The following is a 25048-nucleotide window of genomic DNA, read 5'->3' on the forward strand; positions in this document are numbered from 1 at the left end:
CTTCTTTTGATGTCAGTCCAGCCAAGTATAGTCTCGTGGTCATATGCCTCTCACAGTTAACTTCCTCTTTGATAAAGTAATGAAACCCAGCTGAAAATATGATATTCTGTGGTTTAAGAACTCGTTCAAAATTTAGGGTGCGCATTGTCAGAGCCATGTTTTAAATAAAGGATTTATGAATTCTGAGAAAGCATCAGTTCCTGCTCATGCTTTCTCTAGGGACAGTGGAGTCCTTTTTCAGGAGCATCGCTGAAGTTCAGAGAGAGCTGGGCAGTGGCGTGGTGGCAGCACCCAGGCACAGACACACTGAGCCACACTAGCCATGCCTTGTGCCATGATCCTCTTTTCACTCTCTTTTTGTCCACCAAGACTGTAAGTGAAACGTATTTACAAATAACAGAATTATCTGTACCATGCGATTAGTTAAACTCTTTCTTAAAAACATGTGGGCTGGCCCCCTCTCCACCACAAGTGTTATAAATAACTTGCTTCCTGGCTGTCGTGTTGACAAACTGAACTCCTTCCACTACCTCCGCCACCCCCACCTTCTCCCTTCACAAACACATGCTACTTCTCCCAGGACTTCAAAGTTCATTTCTCAAACACCTTTTTTTTTGGGGGGGGGCAGGAGGGAGGAAAAAGGAATAGGGGTGTTCCCATAGGTCAAAAACAGCAATTAAAACTAAATCCTTTCTTCTTGTATGCTGGGATATGCAAGCACTAAGCCCCAACCTGTTTTGAAAGTGACACGAAATATTAGCATGGAGATACACAGATTAGAAATCTTGAAGTTCAGAAATACTACAGTACTTTTCAGGTGGCACCAAGGTGGACTGAAATCCAGCCAGGTGTTGCACAGGTGTAGACACTTCCAGCTTGCATCTTCCTTAGCTGTCTCGGTGATGCTCATTTGAACTCCTATTCCAAAGCTTTATGCTGTTACTTAAAGGCCGGCTAATGACTGACCTTGTGAAGATCCCTTTTCAGTGCCAATGATTCAATTGTATTCAAGCATGTCTGAAACTGAAATATTCCCCAATGTAAATGCAAAATCCTTACTTTATACTGCATACACAAGCACAAAATACCTTCTAGCAAGTGCTTCATGTCCAGTGCTTTACGCACAGGGCTGAAGGGTTGTCTTTCTGCATCAGAGTCATTAAGATCCAGAAATAACTAAAGAGAAGTTTCAGGTGACCCACCGTAAGCATGTCGCAAGTTAAGTGAACAGACTTAGTGCTAAGGATGTATCTCTGTCTCTTGTTCGGGAGTCTCCCAAATGCTGACTTGTTTTTTACCTATACGAAGTATCTGATGTCACTTTTCTGTGTGGGTGGAAAATGCTGTACAAAGGTTAAACAAGTTCTTTCATCCTTGCTCATGAAAGTAAGCTCATATTGCATTTCCAGTAACCGAGTGCATTACTATAACAGGTTGGGGATTTATTTTATGCATACGTGTGTACTTCTGGTGACTAACTGGCCATGTGTTCTCTCCCTTCTTCTTAATCTTGCTCAAATTATTGCTTAATCTGAATGCTCTTTTGGCCTGAGTTTATAAAGATAGTGCATCCAACATTTCCAGCTATCAGTAAGTAGGACCACAGAATCTGTACCTGCTCTGCATGCTACAGGAAGGAGGTTTTTAGGAATTAAAGTGTAAAGACTTGCATCCCATGAAATAGCCTATTTCTTCAGACAAGTACTGAAACAGAAAGCCTTCTCTGAGTATGGCATAGGAGTATGCTTTTACATTTGAGCATAGGAAAAATCCCTCCCACTGACAGTAGCTTAATACTAAGCAACCGCTTCTGAGCTTTGTTAGATGGAGGCCTATAAAAAAAGCTGGAATCGGTGGAATTACTTCAGTGGATATAATGCACTAGAGCTGCCAAAAAGCCTTTGATAAAGCTTCTTTTTTTTTCCCAGAAAGGCTGTTTAACACACATGGCAGACTGGGATGCCAGAGAAACCCTCCTCATGGCTAGGACAGGAAGGCCATGAGCAAGGTGCCCTCAGAAATGTGGCTGAGGAGATTTACGCAAGTCATTTTTTGCTAGTGTAGTTCCCGTACTGCAGGAAGGTAGGTGTATCAGCACAGAGATCATCACAGCTACCTAACAGAGGCTGTGCAAACCATGAGGGCTCGCAGCCTCCCACACTACCTACTGCTGCCAGCTTCACCTGAGCTAACAAGTTCAAAGGCAGCTCAGATGTGCCTGCATGAGCTCGGGTAACAACTCTGCACTAACAACTGGAGCAGAGTACAGAGGCGTGAAATGAAGAGTAAGTACAAACAACCTAGATGGCCTGACAGAAACTGAGGCAGAGGGTGTCTCATGTCTTCTAGCAGGGCTGTTGATGGGAATGAACCCAAGCCTTCTAGCAGGGCTGTTGATGGGAATGAACCCAAGAAAGGGCTATGTGATTATGTGGGAGCATCTGCAGAACACACACACACACAGAGGCAGATATCAAGTATTGGCCAAAATTGAGGAAAACCATGGAGAGGACCCTAACAAGGCCAAGTGAATGGCAGCCCAGTACATATTGATAAATAAAAAGCAGCAACCACTAGTAGAAGTCACAGGCAATTCATTGACGTATAAACTGTGACACTCTGGAAAAGGGCTGGATCACAACAGTTCTGCAGGAAAGCTTCTGTAGAGTACGTCATCTGTGCTAAAAAAAAAAAAAAGGCAAATGATGTATTATAAGGCATAAGAAACAGGGTGGAAAATACATTATAAACAGCATAATGTGATAGGTAAATGAATAATACACTGCCAACTGGGATGCTGCGTTCAGTTTTGGTCAGTGCTTTTATAGGAGATAATACAGTAACAGAGGGGATTCAGATAAAAAATAATTAAAATAAGTAGAGGAGAAAACATAAAAAGGGTTAGGTCCATTTAAAGGCAAAATAAGGAGTATATCAGAAGTTGCAATATGATGACTCTAATCCAAAAGAAATACCCTGTGCTCCTATTCAACAGTTCTGTCATTCAAAAAGTGGAAACATTACATGATAAAAATCCATAAGGGGGGAGAAAAGACTGCATTTTTTCACACAACACAAATACAAAATTACTCTCTGGAACTCTTTGTTCTAGCAAGATTAAAATGTACTGGACACTTATAAAGAAAATTAGAATATGCAAATTCATTAAGTTCAAGAAATATTTTTCAAGAAGTTATATTACCATCTTTAGATTAAACAGATCCTGGTCCAATATCATACGCCAATTCCAGCATAGAGTCAGAAGAGGAAAAAGGAAGTATGGGAGGGAAGGTGGCATGAAAATAGTTTTTCTATGACTAATGGCATTGCTGCTTCAAATATGGTATCTCATGCCCTGTTGATATTAGATGTAAGAGTCACAAGTTGTTCATGAAGGTAAGATTTACCCTTTTCCAACGGCAAAGCTCCTGGCCCTATCCTTGCATTGCTGTAAGCCAGTGAACTTTCAGCTCTGCATGTTTGCATGCAGAGAACCCACTGCTGGTGCAGACCCAAATGGTGCCAGCCCTGTGCCTCAGGCCAGAATAACACTGAGGACAAAATCCACTTCTGGTGTGGAAAGGAGAAAACATTTTACTGACAAATGATTTAAAAGAAAATAATAATACTGAGAGCTATTTGTAACTGTTTGGGAAAAACTGAACAATTCCCAGTAGAGACAGACTGGCAGGCAGTGTGTGGAGGAAACACTCCAGAGCTAATTAATTTATTACATAAATCCATGGCTTATCAAGTGATTATCACTCCATATAAATGCCGTGAGCAAAAAAGGAACATCAGGGCTTTCAGGAGCATCGACCAGCATCCTTTTGGGAGGAAAGGACCGGTGTAGTATCAAACCTCCAGGAAAAAGTGACTCATGACATGCTGCATGTATTGGCCAGATTTTTCCAAAACCAGAAGCTTTTCCTTCCCCCTACCTTAAAAAGAGAACAAAACAAAACAAACCCCAAAATTCCCCAAGCCTACAAACAGTACAATGAGAGAAAGAGAGAAAAAAAAAAAATTAAAACCCTGGTCTTCATAACCCAGTTCCTCCTACATGCATTTCCCACAAACTGTCAACATCCCACAGGAATCTACCCACGTTACACATCACAGCACAATGCTCCCGACAAAGGCATCTCAACCCATGATGTTTCAGGCAGCCTTTCAAACCGCCTTCAGTGTATCTAGGTTCACCAGCTCTGTAATTAGGTGTTAAGTTTAAGCAATCCAGGAATTTATGCAGGGAGATGCTTCTTTGGCTGTTCAGCATGATTTATGCCTGCATGGTCTAGCTGGAATGAACAAAGGTTCATCCCATGAAGAAAATGAGACTTTCCATATCTCTAGTAGGCTTCAGTTCAGTGAAGCACTTAAACATATGTTCGGGTTCATCCCTATTTGGAATAACATTTAAACAACCATGGGTAGCTCAGTGGTCCTTTCAGTTCCATGAGACTAAAGCATGCATGTAACTGCTCTCCTAAGTGGGCTTTAATTTATAAACAACATCAATAATAATGTTAATAATCATCACCACAACAACTGCTCTGTTTGGCTTTGCATGACGACTCCAGATTTCAGAAGTGAACTATGATAAGTTATAAGCATAGGTTCTTGCCATAAACAAAGCCGGAGAGACAACATTGTGAATAGTATCGACCCTGCCAATACAGTTTTCTTTGGTACACGCCAGAGTGTTTTGGGGTTAAAACGACCATTCAAAATGCCTCTTTGATGTGTGATTAACTCTCAGCAAGTGAATATTCCTACTGACCCAGAGAACCGAGGGTTCTGTCAGATATTTCATTTTAGTCTCCAACATCAAGGGTTGGGACAAAAAAGATGGAAAAGTATCATTTTAGGAGACCAGGAGGCAAAAGACAAAATATGACGAAATGTAAGAAAAAATTATTGGGTCACATCAGCAGCCAGTTCTACAGAGGGCCACATAGCATGGTTTCAGATGTTTTGCTAATCATTACACTGGTACGTGTTGAGAGAAGGGATGTTAATGACTCTTCTCATATTCCCAAATATTTGCCCAGAATGTGAATAACAAGTTTGGCAATCAATTTTTGAAGTTTCAGCACCTCTCATACCTAGCGTAACTCACTAATCTAAACATGCATCTGCCTCTGCTTTCACCACACATACCTTAATTGCCACAAAAACTGATTTACATTGTTATCTCTTAGGTGTACTAGATGACTTCCTGCAGCCCCTTCCAATTTTCAGATGAACTTCAGATACACTATAAGCCAGACAACTCATCATAGCTCTACGGCTTCCAACACACTCTTAGGAGTGGTACTCCAGTATTGCCTTCGTTTTATTTCATTTACCTTCATATATATTTCAGTTAACAGTTGTGAGAGAAGTATGAGCCATTAGCATGCAGACCTCGGTAGTGTCCAAGGACACCTGCCACACTGCTGTAGCTGTAGGTGACTATGCAGCCATGCTGCAATGAAGAGCAATAGTTAGTGCTTACTGTAGTGGCATGTTTTTCCAGGTGAATCTTTGTTTTTCTAAATCTAATCTTTATTCACGCTTTCTTGTCTTTCAAGGGAAAATGACAACATTTTACCACTGGTTAATTTTCTGAAGTAACCACTTTTGCAGTTGCATGTGAAAAAAACCCAAAATGTTTGCACTTACTATATATAAATATCTATATATGGGTATGTATATAAATACAGATATATGTGTAATACAATATGTAGAGGTATCTTGACTATGTTCTTTTGCCAGGAAATATTCAAAATGACAGAAGATCAAATTTAGTGGTCAAAAGACTCACATATCTCAAATGGTGCACGGTGCAATTTTTCCATTTCATCTCTATTGTGACCTTATGCAAACCACAACATTTCAGGAAATGTTCTGATCTTTCTAGTCAGTGATTGTGAAGCAACATTTTAAAGGAAGATTTTCAGGCGTATTACCAGTTTCTTATGCCATGGAAATGCAGGGGAGGGGAAAAAGCACTCTTACCTTAGTCATTCAACACTGGGATTAATGATACTTTCATATATTTATTAACTTCCTGTTTTTTATTTGTATGTTGATATTAATGTAAACCAAATTGAAAGAAAAAAAATTTGATTTTTTTTTTAAAGTCTGAATCATCACTGAAAGGACAGAATGACACCATCTGGATGTTCTACCAGATGGTCTCAAACCTCTAAGCCTTAAGATCTGCCTGAGTGCAGCACCAGACCTCAAGGTTCCTGATAAGCTATAGAAACGTGAAACACCTTGTTTGTTATACAATTACCTCTAAAAAAAGAAAGCTTGCAACCCGCCCCCAAATATAAACACTTATTTTTTTAAAAACTGTCATAATTCATTTGCTCTGCAGGTTTCTTTCCTTCTGTGAGGCAAAGAGGAATAAAAGCAAAGAGGTCAGTGCCACTTGAAGGAGAGGCACCACTTGATTCCTGTATACACACAGTCTTCTTGTGTCAGGACACTGCTTGAGGATGTGGTACAGAGGGAGAAGGGGGTAAGGTGGGCATACTCCACTGTAGTTCATGCCCATGTTATGCTCTGGAGAGATGCAGCAACACCTGATAGATATATGCTCAGCCCACGGCTTTCCGATAGTGTGGCCACAGCTCACAGAAACCAGGAGCAGAGGGGAGAGTTTTGGCAAAAAGGAAGTACAGGGTTGTTGGCCTGTTTTTGTTTCCTTGCTTTTTGTAAAACTCATGGTGGCGTACAAAGCCACCATAAATTACAATTACTCATCATATCTGAAATCATTAGGAAGAGGTGTTCCTAGTTTCAGTCCTAATTATGGTGCTAGTAATTTCAGATTCTTTTTTAACACAATATGAGGGACTGCGCAAAATCTGCCCATGAAAACAAGCAATGACCATAAAGGTGTAAAATGAGATAATTACAGTCTGAAACAAAAGAAAAAATGTTAGTAGTCAATTCCCTCAATGACAATTAAAAGTTACATCTGATGGCTGTAACTTAAGCATCTACTTAGGAAAAGAAGCCATTTTGTTCCTTGTTAGTCCTAATTTACATTCCTACAACAGTGCTGGAATGAAAAGGCAGACCAGTGACCAAATGAAAGTCTGCATAGTCTTGAAGCAAAACCTGCTTAGGATTTAAATTCTCTTTGCTGCAACACCAGTTTTGTTAGGACTGATTGGCTCTTTGCTTTCATTCAAAACAGGCATAGAGGCAACCAAGTTCAGGTTCAAGAGCCCCTTGAAAGGCTTTTCAAGCCCACATGCCTTTCTCTGTCTCTGTGGTGTGAGAGCAGTGGACTCTTCAATCTCTCCCATGCTGCTGTGGCACACCTGCTATTGAAAAACTCTGGTGGGAAAGACGAATAGCAAAGCTGCTGCTTCTATTTTTCAGGTGGAGAGGAGTCTATTGTCAACAAAGTCCTCCACTGAAAACAAAGGAAGATCATCACCAGAGCAGAGCTGTAGGGTACCAAAGCCCTTGCCCGCAGCAGGTACAACATCTTGCTTTGGTTAATGCTGCCAGCAAGACCCTGAGCCTTCATTTTTTTGTTTTCTCCTGGGAAGGTGTGTTTGGAGGGTTCTCCAGGAAGGCTGGAGCCCTTTGAGCACATCAGGGTGGCTGCCAGCCCCTCTCCACTGTGGGTGAGCCAGCAGCCAGCCCCATGGTCTCTGCGCCGGCTCCGCAGCCTGCCCTGCTTTCACAAAAGGAAGGTGACTGGGGCTGTGCAACAGGGAAGAATAAGGCAAAAGGAAGGGAAAGGGCAATTATGAGAAGCAATCTCCAAATGATCACATCGTGATGTATTTACACTTCTTGTCAAAAATTCCACCGGCCACATCCCTAATCCCAAAGATTCTGAAATATGCAGCAGAACAGTTATTTTCCCTGGACTGGGATATGTTCACCAGCTACAAGTCATTACTTGGAAACCCCTTCACAATTAAGCCTTTATTAAAACTTTTCAGGATAAATAGCAGATGAATTTAGACCAGGTTGCCTCTAGTTTTTGCCAGCAGAAATGCGAGTGTTGACTGTCCCGAGGGACAAGTGATTTGTTGCCAATAATTTGACAGAGGGCTCCTCACAGAAATATTCTCCCTTAATCTGTAGTAAGCTCCATGTTTCAGGTGTCTCTGTGAACACTCCTAAAGCGGACAGGTGAGAGAACGGGCACTCTGGTTTTTTGGGGGCTTTTCCCCTTTTAAACAAAAGCACTTTAAAAATTAATTCATCCTAAAAAGAAGGCAATACCTTCTCCTTTCATACCATTAACTCTGCAGGAAAACAAATGGCTCCACAGAACATTAGCAGCAATCAAAGGGCAAACAACTATAGTCAATCAAAATAAACGTAACAGATGACACAAACCTGCTTTCACTTACAGTAAGTGAGTATATAGATATCTACATGGGTAAATAGGCTTCTCAGAAGTTTCTTCTGGAGAAAACTCATAAAACTTGGAAATGCCAAATAGATATCTTTATGCCACACTGCTCAGTCACTCATAAACTTCATGTACATTTACTGTAAAAGTAACGCTGTCACTGATTATTACTGACTGAATGCAAGCCAAATATTTTTTTGAAACAATCACATAAGGAATACAGTTGCAATATTTTAAATAGCTAAAAGTAACCGATCATAGATGTAATTAAATGAAACCATTTGTTACTGCATTATTCAAATGTCCTGCTACCATGCAAGCTGTACTTTTCTCACAATACGCTAATCCCAGCCACACTGGCCCCCTTTTTGCAAGTCCTTTCCTTCATTGTTCTAGCCTAGCAATATCTGTGCTTGTTGACGTTTCTGTTCAAATAAACACGCTTAGAAATGAACTTCAGAGTGTTTTCAAGTGCATTTCCTAATACCTTTTGCACTTGAGAAAGCCTTGTGTGTAACTTCAAAGGAGAAATATGAATTCTCACGACACGAAACATATGCCTTGTGAAGAATATAAATTTTGCAACCTGTGGCATAATATCCACTCAGAATATGCTGCTGTTATAGAGAGGGTCATAGGCTTGTTTCTCCTGGATAGAATATTATTCTGTGAGTAATTCACTGTGAATCAAAGGGTCTCCTAAACCAATAAAGTACTGTACAACAAGCCCAATAATAAGTTCGAACCCAAGGGTTCGAAGAGCTGCAAGCATTAAACATCGTGGTAAGATGGAGATGGTCAAATATGTAAGGTGAATATTTAACTCTAGAGTATTTAAGAAGCTTCCAGCCTAGTTTAATTACTTATCAAAGACATTTTAATGCTGCTTTGCAAGAGGACTTTATCTTACTGAAAATTAGCTTTTCAATAAATTTCTGTTGCCCCTTAGGCCAGATCATTGCAGTAAAACTACATTGATCAAGGAGTATAATGATGGTCTTTCCCTGCACCTGACATTTCTACCATTTCATTTTAGTAGAATTTTTCTTTGATTTGCTCAATTATTAGCTGTTTTTATGCCTGTGAGAGTATATGACAGAACTGAAGGGATGCATACTTAGTGATACTCAGCACAGCTCTATCACCCTGTTTTTACACCAGCATAAAATCGGTATAATACAGTGATAAATCAGGCCTGTAACAGCTAATCCTTCGTATATCAAGAAGGCATAGTTACTTGCTGTATTTTTGGGTACTCTTAGTTACTGTCATATTTGGTCTCATAGTTGCTTTTTGTTTTTTAGTTAAACTTACTATTCTGGTTTGCCAGTCCCTTACATCTTGTGAAAGCCTGTGTGATATCCAGTGTACAGAAGCCTGAATTAGTTCAGTTTTGAGAATATTCATCAGACTGGGGATTTGGTTTTGCAGATTCCCTGTCAGAGGTATCTCACAGCTGTGGCTTACTAAACCTGAATGCTCACATTTCTTCATCATACAGAAGAAAACAAAACTGAATAGGTATGTGTAGCGTAAGAAGTAAGTTTTTATAAGCCAGATGCAGAAAGACAGTTCTGGCTTCTGGGATGCCCGGGTGTACTTACAGAAAGGATACCTCCCATCATGTCAGGGTTTGATGACTGCTGCCACAGTGCATCTGACTTTTTCAGCACTGTTTCAACATCTAGGCTCCCATCAGTGTTAGAGCTGCAGTTTGTGATAGCTGTCGCATACATTTTGTTTTCAGCTGGCTTCATGTGCTGTAAAATCAATCCATAGCTCTTGCCATAAGAAGACATGTTTCTTAAGAGGAGAATGATGTGGAGAATGATGTGGGAAGAGAGACACTGTTAACACTTCCAGGGGTGCTCTGAAGGATGCGATCTCACAGCTAGAGCTCTTGATTTCCTCTGGATATCTGAGGTACTTCCAGAGTAGCTCAAGACCATCTGCGTCCCATCTATCTGCTGTGGTCCTGTGCTCCTGCCCTGCCTGCTCCCTTCCACCAGGGTGGGTGGGCTCTTGCCTATGCAGCAAGTAGGAAAATGCATTTCTGCCAACACAGCTGAAAACCCAGACTGCAAAGCTTTCTGCAAAGTCAGCTCCTGCAGCCAGCTCGCTGCCCATGTAGCTGAGCCCCAGAGCTGGTCAAGGACAGGACAGGAGTGCAGGACAGGAGCGCAGGACAGGAGTGGGCAGGACATCAAGCTGCCATTGAGTTTCATCGTCTGGTTATGGTTTCGCATCATGCTGAGTGCCTGCCCAGGAAGAGGAAGGAGTTCCTACTCCTCATCCTCTTTCCTCCCCCAGCCACACGCTCCTGCCCCATTCCCCTTGGGATAGCTCTAGCAACCAGACAGCCCTGGGGCAAATCAATTCACAGAATTGACCCAGTGGAAATCTAACACTGCATATAAATAAATATGCAAATAAAAGAACAGTATGCTGCCAGATATGTCAACCTGTCAACTGAGCTGACTTGCCCTAAGGCCACATAATTGCCAAAGCCAATATGAGGAGGGAGGAGGGTACCTGCAGCTGGGGAAAGGGGGCAGGGGAGAAGGAGCAGGACCTTTCTTTTCAGTCGAAGGTGAGCGCTGGCTTGACAGAGCTGCTTTTCAGGTCAAGGCACTCCCTCCAGATCTGTGATGCCTGTGGTTTGGATGGAGGGGGGCTTAACAGGGGGCAGAATTCATAGAGGCAAATCTTAGCTCCTGGAGGTTCATCCACCAGGATTGATCCTTTAATCAGTGGAGGATAATGGACTTCTCTGGGCAAGTGACTGAGGACACCCTTATCTCAGCTGTGATCATGGAGGGAGCCCAGAGACATTAGTTCCTCTAGGGACAAGGCGGCCTTTGTGAAAATCTGTAACAGCAATGATTTTCAACTTGTCTCATCAGAGATCCCTACAGTTTTCCATCGGAGGGCTGAAGGCTGATAGGATGAGCTTTACCCCACTGACCAGGGGCTTGCCTGGCTGGCTTCCTTCCTGGCAGCCCCTGCAGAAGTCATCTGTGGACCACAGGCAGAAATCCCCAACCCACAAAACTACACGCCCGATTCCCTTTGCACAGACAGGGCAGCAGAAATGAAGAGGGAGCAATAATGGTTCTGTGCTATTGCTGCCACTGAATTAAAGATAAATAGTTACGGAAATTGTTCTTTTTTTCAATACATGCACTGAAAATAAAGAATGTCTGTATTTAAATAAAATGATCCATGTTTCTTACTACACACTCATGATGCTTGCCTTGCACTTTTCCCATGACAACTTGTGTGATTTATTATGACAAACCACTAGCCTTAGTAACAGCAGACACAGATCTTTGGCAGGAAAATATGCTACATATTTTAAAGCTGTTTTATACTAAACATACATATTTTCAGTCCAATGCAAGGTAGAAAGAAAGCCCTCAATGTTTTACTAAATGGATAGGGACTTGGTAAGTTAAGAAAACCAAAAATCAAATTTCTGAGCCTCTCATACTACAAATAAAATTGAAATAAACTTTCAAAAAAACCCAAAACCAACAAACCAACAAACCTTCTCAAATATTCTCCAAAGAAACGGTTATATCTTTTTATCTTGGAATTTCACCAGGACTCACTGAGTTGCCTGTTATAAACATATTCTGAAATCATTTAACTGTCTATTAATTAAACTAAAGATTTCGGGATTGCTTTGCATGTGCAGTATGTCAATAGGTTCAATTCTCTATACTTAATAAAATGCTGAAAATTTTGTGTGTATGTGTGCATAGGAGGAAATGAGCAGTGGCTCCCAAATGGGTAACATTTGGAGAGTATAGAATGTGGTATGTTTGTTTCTGCTTTGTGAAATTCTTAGGTTTCAACAGTCCTATCTCAGATACATACAGTCTGTCAGTATAGTTTACCTCAGTTGACTCACCGGTTTAATCAGTGAAAAGCTCATCACCTGTGCAATGTGCTAAAATATTGATAAACAACATATGTGGAAATTAGTTACTATTGATGTATACTTTACATCGCTAGAATAATAAGTTCCCATTATACAGAAGGTATTTTTGCAATTAAGATCATTTATCTATGAAAAGAATGAGTGTTTGAAGTCGCCCATGATACATATCACACAACATCATAAGAAATGATAAACAAAACCCACACTGGAAAAAAAAAGAAAAAGGAAAGGATGCAATTTCCCTACACAGGGAAGATAATGGAACTTTGGAGCTCCTGAAAATTCCTACAAGCTAGACACTCAAACAAAATATTTAATTTATTCAAGATTTATTATCCAACATTAGTATAAAGACAGACCAAGAATGTTACGTGAGCAACTCAGTGAAACTTGCGGGACACAGCACCATCTTATTTACTTTGTTTTAATGTCTGCTCAATGCCATGAACACACAAGACCTGTGCTTTATTTAAAGTTCTGCTGAACAATTCAGGGAAAGTAATTTCATCTCCTGGCAATAATACACTGATCTCTGTGTTAAAGGATACTGGGATGTACTATTGAAACTATTAAGTGTTTGATTATCTCTTCCTGAGCATCATTGCTCTTGCCCCAGGACACCACAGAAGAGAAATGACAAGTACACACTGTTGTCCAGCTGTCTTTGACCCTGCTTCGGAAAAAGTTTTGTTAGTTAAAACACACCAAACACTAGGCGTGAAATTCTAGTTTCATTAAAGACAACGTGGTTTTTGTCATCAGCCTTGATGGAGCTGGGTTTCATTTGTCTTTGATAGGATTCTGCACACTGCCTCATTTCAAACTACACGTAGGTATTTCACTAATATATCGACTCCAAAGGGAAAAAAAATCTCCTCTGGATGAATATTACACATGAAGAAGGCTATGAGGAGCAGCCCTTTTATCCAGAAGCTGAAGGATGGCAGTCTGGCTTAAAATTTACAATGGAAGTAAAATAATCCAAACTGTGGACATTATTTTGACTCTAAAATATGCATCTTTGTTCTACGCCTTGGTTGCCATTGAGGTATCAGATTTTTATAATGTAGCCCAGGAAGAACAGGCAGTTTATTGCTATTCCCTGCTGCTGTTTTTCCCAAGCAACAGCAATCAAATGAACAAGGAAAGTCATTTGTATAAGGTGGAGTAGATATCTGTTAACATGCATGCTGATTTTATGGTGGAGTAGAAGGAATATAGGTTTAACCGCTCACTGAAGAATACTCTTAAACTTGCATTTACATAGCATCTATGGCATTTAGCTGACTGAAGAGAATTGATTAGCAAGAAGGCTGTTAAACAGCAGTCCTATAGCAGGCACTGCACTGAGGATTAGAGGTTTATTTCACTAATTGGTGCCCTCCTGTAGTCTTTATGAGTCAATTCTAAAAAATAAAGGAGCGCTCCAAACTGTGTTTAGAATAAAAGCAGAGTGATGCTTTCCACTGCACCGAAATCCCATAGCTGAGTTCTTTTAGAAATGAGTTTAGGACTTTCCAGCCAAATTATTCCTCTCTGGTGAATTCTTGCTTGCAGCGCTGCATCCTTACCGCGCTGCTTCAGCAAAGCCCAGATAGCATGGCATACAGAAAACCAGAGCTGTAGCTGCTATGGTAGGCATGATGTTGCCTTAATTGTCCCCCATGGCTGCCTGGGATGTAGGAGCCACGCACCTTTGTGAGAGCAGAGCCCTTGCACGGCCCCGGCTCGTGAGCTGGCCAGCAGCAGCACCTCACACAAGGCAGGCAGGCACCGCTTCCACCCCTCAGAGACAGCAGTGCAGAGGCTGTTATAATGTCATCTCTGCAGAAGTACAGTGTGTGCACCTACAGGTTTGAATGATGTCATGGGAGTGTGGCAGCGGCTGTGAGGTGGGACCCGGGGAGCTCCAGGACATCCACCAAGGAGCACCTCTTGCTTGAACTTGTACAGGGAGGACTAAAAAGAGAAACAGGTTTCAGTGAGTTCCCTCTTATGTTCTGAAGAACGTTTTATCATGGGTAGGTAGAAAAAAGTTCTAATCTCTGTGGTTTTGATAGTAATCTGAAATAAGGAGATGCGCATGCTTAACCGTGAAGAGCAGTGTTGGTACTATCATGATGGACAAAGGTCTACCTGGCTGCAGCTTACTCCTGGAGGTTTCCAGGGCATGGAGAGCACCACTAGAGGGCTCACAAAGTATTTAAAGGGTTATTACATGCAGTATGTGAAAAATATTGCCATTCTACTTTCTGCTCCTCCATTGTACATGCAATGTATTTCAGAACCGAACTTGCTAAAGCATGCCTTTACTTTAAAGTCAGCTTTACAGACTTTCACAGGCTCATCTCCATATGGGGACACCACCACTCTCTGACCTCTCCTGTGTAAACAGGTCTTCCATGTAAAACAACTTTGGCCTGATCATGCTGCCCATTACCCAGTAGTCACTAACCAGAGGCAGCCATTCAGCAAAATGACTGCCATTACCAGTGCTTCCAGAGGAACTGGCAAGTTCAGTGCATCAGGTCTAGCCATATTGGTGTTTCCCATAGATCAGTGCTTCAGAAAGAAACAAAATACCCACAACCTTCTTTCCCTTCCTCTTTCCCCATAGAAACCAACCGAAAAAATCCTTAGTAAATCTAACTGGAAAGAAGACAGACATGACCCTGATATTTGTACTTTTCCCAATCAGGGGATTCACATAAATTCTGGGACAACAAGCTTTCAGGCATATGGCGATTTTGGCATATTGCTCATGGGGTCAGGGAGGCTGCCCATCCCTACAATAAGATATGAAAGCTATTTGTGGCAACTACTAAATAATGCTAACTACCCCTAAAACACGCTTCCTTTTAAGGATCAAGATTTACCTTTGTTGGTGCAAGAGAATACAAAACTAGTATAACGGGTTTTCTTTTTCCCCTCTTACCACTCATTAGCCCTGAGGACCTTGTTACAACATTTGGTGTTGAGAGTAGAAATGTTCTAATATATAGCCCCAAACTGAAAAATGTGAAGGCAATAATCACAGGAGTATTTCAACGCTAACTAAAATGAATTTCCTTCTTTTTTCTACTCTTTCTTTTCCCTTTCCTCTCTGAAAGAGGCTGCCAAGGGAATTATTATGATTACTCTGCATGTTTTGCAGATGGTTGGCTGCTGCACGGGGTTCTTGAGAGAGGTCAACATCCTATAGCATCCAGCTTGGATGCTGCCCTCCACACCAGCTGAGCTGTGGAAGTCCTTAGTCAGCAAAGCTTTTGCTGACATGCCTAATTGAAGTTTCTGGGACAAGTCACCTCCTCAAAGCTCGGACTGAAGCACTTTCCTGAACTGGGACTTAATTCTACTCTCCTATTAAACCCGATGGAAATATTCCACTTTCTGGGAATGGAAACTGAAGAGGACTTTTAATTTCTTTTTTTATTTATGTATACATAAATAGGTCCACAGACACATATACACACATAAAAGCTGAAACTTTGAGATGTTCAGAAGCCATGTTCAAGGATGTTCTCAGGAGTTTCAGCTAAACCTCCTAAGTTTTCATTTCAGGGATACCGGAGACAAAGGCATTGGTTATACCAACAGTGTGAGGACAGGAAGCTTTTCTGCCTTTTAGCTTTGCTATATGGCATGCAGACAAGCAGTTTAGAGAGCCGGTAGTTACAGGCTAGTGGGAGCAAGGAGGTGGTATGTTTATTTAATCTGTATCCTTTTGGTAAATAATTGATAAATCCACCTTTCTGGTACCACTCCATGGTAAAGGCAAAGAGAAAAAGGGGCAATACTGACGTAATACTGTAACACTCGCGTGTAGGGTCCCCCGCTTTCCGTATATATGTTGGCAATGTGGACAGACTGTATTTAGGCCCTCTCCAGAACTGGTTTGGTTAAGGATCAAAATAGGAACTGCCCCAAAGGCTCTGTTTGTTAGGAGATTAGGATACTCGCCTCCACTCAACCTTTTAAAGAATGAAGATGATACAACAAAACCAGACTTTCGGCCCCAAAGAAGGGTAGATATTCAGTTGCTGCTGGTTGTCTTGGGGCCAACCAGCCCACGTGCTGATAAGAAGACTGTGGACCTGGGTCAGGAACAAACATTGCTGCTTGTACTAAGACTTTGCTCCTGCCCAGGCAGGAGTGTTGGGATGGCATCAACTCCAGCTGCCCAGAGCTTGGGGAAGGACTCCAGGGCTTTTGCCCTGGAGGGAGACACAAACAGTGCTCTGCCATTTGAGGTCCACAGAGGCCAGAGCATCACTCTATTCTCCCCCACATGCATCCTGAAAGAAAAGTCCTGAAAATCTGTCTTCATTAGAGCATTATCACCCTTCAGGACAGGAACATGTTTCCCCGACACGTGTTTTACAGGGACAAATGCATGGCTATGAATATGTTGAATAAACAGGCTGAGATTTGCAAAGCCACCTTGAGTAAGAACTGGTTTTTCACATCCTTTACGTACTTAGAGTCACTGCCCCCATTATCTGAGCTGTACCCACACAGGCAGTCCCTGCAAATGTAGCATTTCACAAGTTTTGGTTTCAGATTTATTGTTTAAAATTATTTTGAAACCAATGACTTATAGCACAGATACATCTGCTCATCTACGTCAACAAGGGTTGTATGACTCTTAGGTTTCTAACATGCAAATTACCTATTTATGCTAGAAATTGAGGGATGCACTATAATTTAAAGATGGGCTTTTTCATTCTGAACATTTTTTCACAAAGATGCATACCACTATTTAAGTATGTTGAGGTTAGCATAAACCAACAAAAGCAAAGAAATAGTAAGTTAAGATTGATGATACATTTCTAACTCATGCTGTTGTGCCTAATTATTACAAGACTGCCAACCAGCTCGTGATAATTACATACTGCAAACAGAACTGTAGGGGGAAAAAAAAAATAATCATTTTGGGTTCATATTCCTTTCACTGAACTTTACTGGCGTGTTTGATTCATATCTCCTTTTTATGTTTTGAGCTCATAGAGCCTGCAAACTCAAATACAAACCTCCTCATGGATCAGGAAGAACATGGCTGGGTTTCCCTTCAGACTCTTGTCTAAACCACGATGACAATCTTGTACAATTTATTACCATGAAAACATGCTGTTCTTGCTTCTTTTCACAAGCCACTCTTGGCCAGCCCCATTATTTCCAGAAGAGACACCAGCTGGTCTTCTTTCTGTTTGTAGACAGCATATGAGAAAAGGAGGGGGGTTTGAAGAGCATGGGGAAAGAGCTGTGTTATGCACAGTGACCACAGGTTTCTGTCGGCCTCTTTTCTGCTGTTTCCTAGAGTTCAAAAGCAGACACTTCTTTCCATTCTCTTACTGGATATGAGTATAGTTTCAATCCCAGAGTGGCGGTATCTAGAGAGGAGTTTAGTAATTTTTACTCTCTCATTTTACACCTATATGTCCTTAACCCAATTTAGATGGTCAAAACACTCTGGGACAGCAATTTTCATTCGCTCAATATATACACAGTCCCTAGCACTACACGGTCCCACCCCAATGGAAAACATTAAGTGCTTCTCTGATACAAATGCTAAATAATTGATCACAAATCCCTAAATCATACAACGCAATATAATTTCTTCTCCCTGATTTCGTTACGCTATTATTTATATCAGCATACGGTATTGATATAAGAAATTCGTAATGAAGTTCCAGGGATGCTTTGATTTAATGTGGTTACAGGGACTATCATTGCAAGTGGCAACAAATAGCTCTAATGGATTTTCTAGTACCTTGTTTTCATCATCCATAATAGACTCTCATCTGCACTGGTCGGAACTGTAGGATGCCCGTGTCTTCTACACCCAGACTTTAGCAGATCCATATTTTATGGCCCTACAGTAAAAGTAATTGCAGGTTTTATAATGTCTGTGTGCTGTTCTGACTGAAAGCAATACATTTAGAGACTTCCGGAAAGTTGAGGTGTTTCAGTTACAAATGCATAAGCTGAGACGGGCTCCAGTTGTGCAGCCAGCCAGTTACCAGCCTCCTTTTAATGAGGGTGTATTCCAGAGGTCTAACTTTATTTTCCTTTGAGTAGTACCCAAACATAAAGAAGTTTGGATAATGAGGGGTTTAAGCTGAAAGGACCCTGGCCCTGAGTTTTATCCGTTCAGAGGAAGTGCAGAAACTTGGAGGCCAATCCAGAAGATGCTGACAGCTGGAACCACCAGCAAGGGCAGCATGTCAGTATTGCCACTCACCCGCTTCCCAAATCAGACCCTTTGGCTGCAGCTTACAGTTGACAAAAATCAAGAATCAGTTTTGACTCACTGACCTCAAATTAGCTTTCAAAAGCCGTGCAACAGATCTTGACAATCTCACCGTAGGAAAGCAGGAACTAAGGCAATCGGAGAAAAAAAAAAAACAACTCTTTTTTTGGGTATTTTGTTTTTCTTTTTTTGTGTGTTGAATGATAGCACAAATATACTGTCTACCTAAAATTCGAGGGTTTTACCAAACATTCATACCTACACAATCCTCCACAGGGCTCCCTTCTAACCCCATGGTAACATCCAGCCCTGCAGCAAGAATTTGGCCCAAGAAGCAGGAGAAGGTAACAGGGGAAGGGGTTTTTCTAAAGGCACAAATGCCCTCTAAATGCCAGGTCTTCCATTTGCGCCTCTCAAGACCAAGAATAACTAGATCAAAATGTTAACAGTGCCTTTTTACTGTATGTGATGAATGGACTAATCCTGCTATTATCAGAATAATTAATCTTGCTTGACTCTCAAGGCAAAAAATTCAATATGCTCGATTCCAGAGACATGGCAGTGCTTTGTAATATTTTGTTATCTTTTCAATGTATAATTAATAAGGAGAGTAGGGAATCCAGGAGAATCAGCCAGCATTAAAATAAGCAGAAAACAGAAAGTTAAGATATTTGGAGTTGTGCCTCAGCTGTTTCAACGACAGTGTCAATTGAAAAATTGAAAGGAAAGTCCTCAACTGGGAGATGGACAAGATCCAGTTGCAGCTGGCAACAACACAGATGCCACTTGCTAAATTATCTGAAACCATTTTTTTGTCATAACATGAATTATATGCTCTTAGTGATGAGTCTAATTTTAAGATGCTGTTGTTTTCACAGTATAGTCCTTGACTGGACTACGCCAGATGTATGAACTGGAGAGAAAAGGGTAGCCAGGATAGCCAGCCTAGACGCTTGGCATCATCAGGCTCCTGAAAACAGCTATTCAGCATGAAAACCTATGCATGGCTAAGTAGGAAAAAAGGTATGCTTAAGTCTCATGGGTAAGCAGTTAGAGAATCCCTGTACTAATCATGTAATTTTTTATTTTCAGAATAGCACCCCAAAATTACAGATTTTCCTTGACTCAAACAATGAACATTCTTCCTCTAACTCTAGAAGACCATGTGAATCAGTTACTTCCAAACACTGTATTTCCTGACATAAAAATAATTACCTCCCCTCCCAACACACACACGTTATCTATTTACGTGCTTTTTTCCCCAGGTTAAATACTCATTCTGAGGCTCCGCAGCTGACCATACAGAATTTTTTGCGTGCTTAGTTCAGCTCACTACTTGGAAAATAAGCAGTAATGTTCTTCTTGGAGCTCCTACATGGACCAGTGGGAGCTGCCTCCCTGCTGCAACCTTCATTTGGCCTGGAAACCACTGACCTGCTGTGGCTCAGAAGCTGTCCTCAGCAGGTCAGGCACCAGCTCATACTTTGCTGAGTGATAGCAAAACTTTTATTCCTATTTCCAAAAAAGAACTGTGGCACTGCAGGAAGAGCTGCTAAATTACATCTTCATTTTGCAATATCCCCGGCTGAATGTACCATAGAGTGGTTCATCATTGCTTCAAATTTCTCATGAGGAACTGGTGTGCTGGTACATAGACCTGATATTGGACTTTGGGGGATTAACTCCTACATATGACTAAATCAATTCCCAAACAAACATGTGAACTCATCCTGATGAGGAGGAATATTTTGTTTCTACAGCTTTTGCAGGTGGAACACAGAGGGAATAAACCAAAATACAGCTCCAGAAAATAAGCACACAATATGTGTGCTTGTGAGCACTGGCTTAAACTCATTCTTCTGAAACATAAAGTCAAGATTGGGAAAAGTGTGATGCCTTGGCTAACAGGCCTCGCTCGTCAGGTCATGCCATACATTGCAAAAGAGTGGCAGAAGCAGCACAAACCAATGTGTGGGATGGAGGTGGGGAGGGGGACCACAGGGCCATTGGGCCAGGTGTCCCCAAGTAGCTGTGTGTAGCCCTGACTGCAGGCACATGGCAGCAAAGCTTCCCTATCTGCACCTTGCCTTGCTTCCAGGCTGTGCAGATCCCAGTGCTAGAGGAGCAAGAAATGTGTTTGGCATTTTATATGTGAGTGGGAAAGACACAAAAAGCTTCATGCTTTTCTCAAGGACTTGCAAGGTTTGTTTGTCACCTTCTAATACTCTGTTTAAAAGCATTATTATTACAAAGCAGCATGTTTTGTTTCCAGTGGAACAAACCACTGTGGTAGCCATCTACCAGACACTGGAGCAGGGCAGTCCTGGCCAAGTTTTCTGCTTGCCTGGCTTGCACACACAGGCAGGTTTCTTAGCTTCCCAGGAGCTACATATGGGACTATGGGGAGAAGAATGTGGCCAGGCTGTTAATCAGAGAAAAAAAAATCCATGGGACAGATACCCAGTTATGGTTACTTGGCATGGCCTCACAGAGTTCAGCTGAACAGCTTTATGCAGTAGCAGCAGGGTCTGGTGCCTTGAACTCCTGAAGGGACGTGGGAGGAGGACTGTGAAGGAGAAAGCCATAATCACAGGGAAAGATTTGTTTACTGGGAAGCTCTATGTATTCTCAAATCAATGTGAAAAGACTTTACAACTATACAGAGATGTAAAAAGGACATAATTGAGCACTTTATTTTGTCTACTAACCAAAACCCTAATACACTATTTCTGTTTCTCATGAATGGCTGATGGTGGTATGCCACACTTTACCCAGTTTCAGATGCCACTGACTTCAGCAACCCAGGTATTACCAGTAAGAAATGTGCTCAATTCACTTCTATAGAAAGCAGACTTTGTTAGGAGTTTTTCCTGAGCTCATGGATGTTCTTAGGTGTTCAAAACCTGTTGTGCAACCAATCAGGCTCTTCTCCTGTGCTCTTTTGTTTCTTCTATTCCCTCCAACCCAGTTATTTTTGTAATGTCTATTTCATGTCCCATTCTCTTTCTAAGCTCTTCTCAGATTATATGGCTTGGTTTAAATGCATTCGAAGTCCAAGCTGTTGCCCAGCAGCCACTTAATGATAAAATTAGTCTTACACCTTGAAAAAGGCACTCCTACTTCCCCCTCCTAAATGTGACAGATGCAGCTTTTCTTGCATTGGCTCTTGAGCCCCTGAGAAAGGTAGCTCAGCTCAGCAACCTGTCAGGAAAGTGAACCAGTAGAAGCAAGCTGGTAGAGAAGAGGCTCACGGTCATGGCAGCTGCTGGTGCCCAGAGAGGGACTCAGGTGCCTAGGGTGACTGTGGGCTTCAGCCTGCCACCCTGTTGCCATACCCTGACCCCTCATCCCTCAGCTGACAACCCCCCCCACCTTGCCTGTGTCCCACCAGACTAACTTAAACTGGAAAGGGACTAGTAAAAAGAGTTGATTTAGGGTTTCATGCCTCCTCATGGGCCCTGCTCTGCTCCTCCTCATCGCTCAAATTCACCTGCTATGAGCAATACCTTTGACTCAGAGGTTTTCCATATGTAGATGACTGCAGTGGCCTTGCCATTCCCTGTGGGTTTTTAGACCACCTTCTATTAGTTAATTCTACCTTGATTCTTTAATTTTTTATTGTGAACTGTTTTGTCTAAATGCCACTTCAATGCCTACTTTGCCTAATCACACCTTTCCTCTTCACACCCAACCTTTTCAACATGGATTTGGGGAGAGGGGAGATTCAGGAGAGGAGGGGAATTGCTATTTTACTTTGCTTTTCCCACTATCTCCATTCCTTTTCTTTTCCTTGGCTCTAAAAATTTTTCAGTCCCAGTGAAATATCATCTTCTACCCATATATTTTCTGTACTAAGTGATATTTGTGAAGTATGTTTCCTATATACCTCCATCTGAAGATTCAAAAATCATTATGCTTTGCTGTCCAAATCCTACATCTCCTTAATATCCAGTGATCTCACGATGTAAATACTAACAGCTACAAAAATCTAAATTAGACAAAGTCAGTACCCTTACATCAGGTATAACTTTCTGCAACAGGGCAGAAATCTTTTTAATGATTTTTTTTTCCTCAGTGCTGACTTGGGCATTAAAACCTTTTACCTTGCTGGAGTTTGGCAAAGGAAACCAGTGGCAGGAGGGACAACACAATCACACCTTCTTGCAGAGAGATAACCAAATATTTGACATATGAGTGGACGCAAAGACCATGGTAGTTAATGGAAACCCATCAGCTGATGTTTATACTCAGACCTTTAATTATTGCCTTCCAAGATAAGACAACAAGAACAGATTCCACAATCTATATAGCAGGTCATAGATTGTCATGTGAATGGCAGGATCTTGAAAATGACTCTTATGATCTCTGTGGCACCCAGCTGCTGATGCTCACATCAACCCATCTTCTCACCCCAACTATGTAGTTTTCCTTCAGACACCATGCTTCTCTCATCAAAGATGGGCCTTAAGAGTTAATGGAGGTCTCTTGAAAATATACAAAGCAGAATCACTGCTGCCCTTTCAAAGCTTCCCCAAAATCAAATGCATTTTGCAGCCACAAGGTCTATTGGACACCTGGCAGGGGTTAGAAACTTAAATGTTATGATTAGAAATCATCAGAGTTTTCCTAGAGGAAAACTTTGTCAACAGTGAAAGCTGAACTGAACCCCCAGATAGTGTATACTCAGTGGGCATTGGGAGACTGAAGACATGGTTCACATGGACTTTGCCTGGACTCTTGGCCCATCACCAGGGACTCCTCCTCCTCCTGTGTTCACAGGATCCAGGACACATTTCTAGTGCTTTCAAGGTGTGCTGTTTGAAAATATTTATCCGTGGAGCTGAAACAAAAGTCCTGGAGCTCTTAATCTAACTGAGCTCAAGCTCTATAGCAGAGAGCTTAGAAATTTCTGAAACCTTTAATGGGGTCTCTTTGGGTGGCCATGTGCTTTCCCTTGGGATTAGGGCTGGATTCTGGGAGTCCTCTCCAAACCAATAGACATGTTGGCTGAGCCAGCTGGTCTGAGACTCAGCACACTCTCAGTCCCACCATGAAGTAGCCTGCAGAAGTGTGCTGTCAGGGAAGGACAGGACTGGGAGTGCAACCACCAGCCACAGAAACAGGCCTGTTCTTCAGCAGCAAGGATCATAAGATTCAAGTCCAAGTTTGCTAGTACTCTGTTTCAATCATTCTGCAAGCATTTTTCAATTGGTTCACAACTTCAAAACTTTTGTTTCTGTTTGACTCATAAATATGGTGTAAAGTGTTTTGGTTTGTTTTTGGGTGGGTGGTTTTTTTGTTGTTGTTTTTTGTTTAGTTGGGTTTTTTTTTTAGGAGCTTTCTGCAACTAGAAATCCTGTGTTTTCAGCTGTGGCAGTTACAGACTAACCCGACCACTGACGGCTACAATATTATCTTGTTTTTCTGCACTCATTTTGTTGTCTCTAGCTGGTATTTCTCATTGTAGTCTTCAATTTGTAACAGGACTACCCTTCAGCTTATTTGTGTACAGGGCTAACCACAATAGGGCCATGTTTCATAACTGTGTTGAGGTAATGCCCAAGGCTCTCAGCAAGAAATAATAATAAATGACATGACACAACTGTGCTGAGTCACACCTTTTTAAAGCCCAGCTCTTTTTGAGGGACACAAGAGCATAGATAGAAACAGCCACAGGCGGCAGAGAGCCCCTTCTGAAAACAGCTCCTGGTAACTCATTCAAGGCACTGGTCGTAAAGAACAATAGCACAGCTGTTAGATAAATGGGATGCTTACAACTGCACACAGAAAACCTAAAAATTTCCGCAACAAACCCATTAGCCTTTACTACATGAGTAGTACTGGACCTGCTGTTTCAGTAATGCTCTGCTGGGTCACATAAAACCTGTAGAGAAAACACGGAGACGTCTGGCATCCATCCATTCCTCCATCTGTCTGAGGGCAGCTGGGAAGCTGCCCCAATCAGTCCTCAGACTCAGGGATGCTCTAATGCTGCAGCCAGGTCAGTTACATGACCAACGTGCCACAAGCATCATTTTGCAGTGAATGCCTTCTATCATCTCTCATTAACAATTAAAATAAAAGCTCTGTTATTTACAGCTGTTTCAATCAGCCCTGCTCCTAGGATATATGTTCCCGAAATAGCAAAATCACAGATCATCAGCACCACTTCTGGATCATCTCATCAGCCTATGACCGTATCGAGCACAATCCTTTTTACCAGGAATTTTAAAACTGTTTTCTATCACATTACAGTGGCATCAGTAATCCATGGCTCCATGCAAGACAGTGGAGAGCATATTCTGAAAAATACCTGGTGTGCATTAAAATCACATCTGTAGGGACACATTAGAACATAAAGCAAAGCCATCATGAGTCTGGAACTACTGTTTTTTTTCCCAGGGTTTTGTTTTGGGTAAAGTTTTTTCTCCTGCACTACATAGTCCTCTTAATTTGTTATGGCTTTTTTTAAAAA

The 25048-nt window shown here is 41.6% G+C and overlaps 1 long non-coding RNA gene across 1 annotated transcript in view; it reads right to left on the reverse strand.

The window, feature by feature from the left end:
• Positions 1–2379: 2379 nt before the first annotated feature.
• Positions 2380–25048, reverse strand: part of LOC142059703 (uncharacterized) — a 184125-nt gene continuing 161456 nt past the window's right edge. Inside the window, exons 6-8 of the long non-coding RNA XR_012661496.1 lie at positions 18094–18196; positions 17354–17713; positions 2380–2681 (exon numbers count right to left, since the gene is read on the reverse strand). This is a non-coding gene — a long non-coding RNA (uncharacterized LOC142059703). The remainder of the gene's footprint in view (positions 2682–17353; positions 17714–18093; positions 18197–25048) is intronic.

The sequence above is a fragment of the Phalacrocorax aristotelis genome, chromosome 1 (genome assembly GCF_949628215.1).
Source record: "Phalacrocorax aristotelis chromosome 1, bGulAri2.1, whole genome shotgun sequence".
In the NCBI taxonomy this organism is placed as follows: domain Eukaryota; kingdom Metazoa; phylum Chordata; class Aves; order Suliformes; family Phalacrocoracidae; genus Phalacrocorax; species Phalacrocorax aristotelis.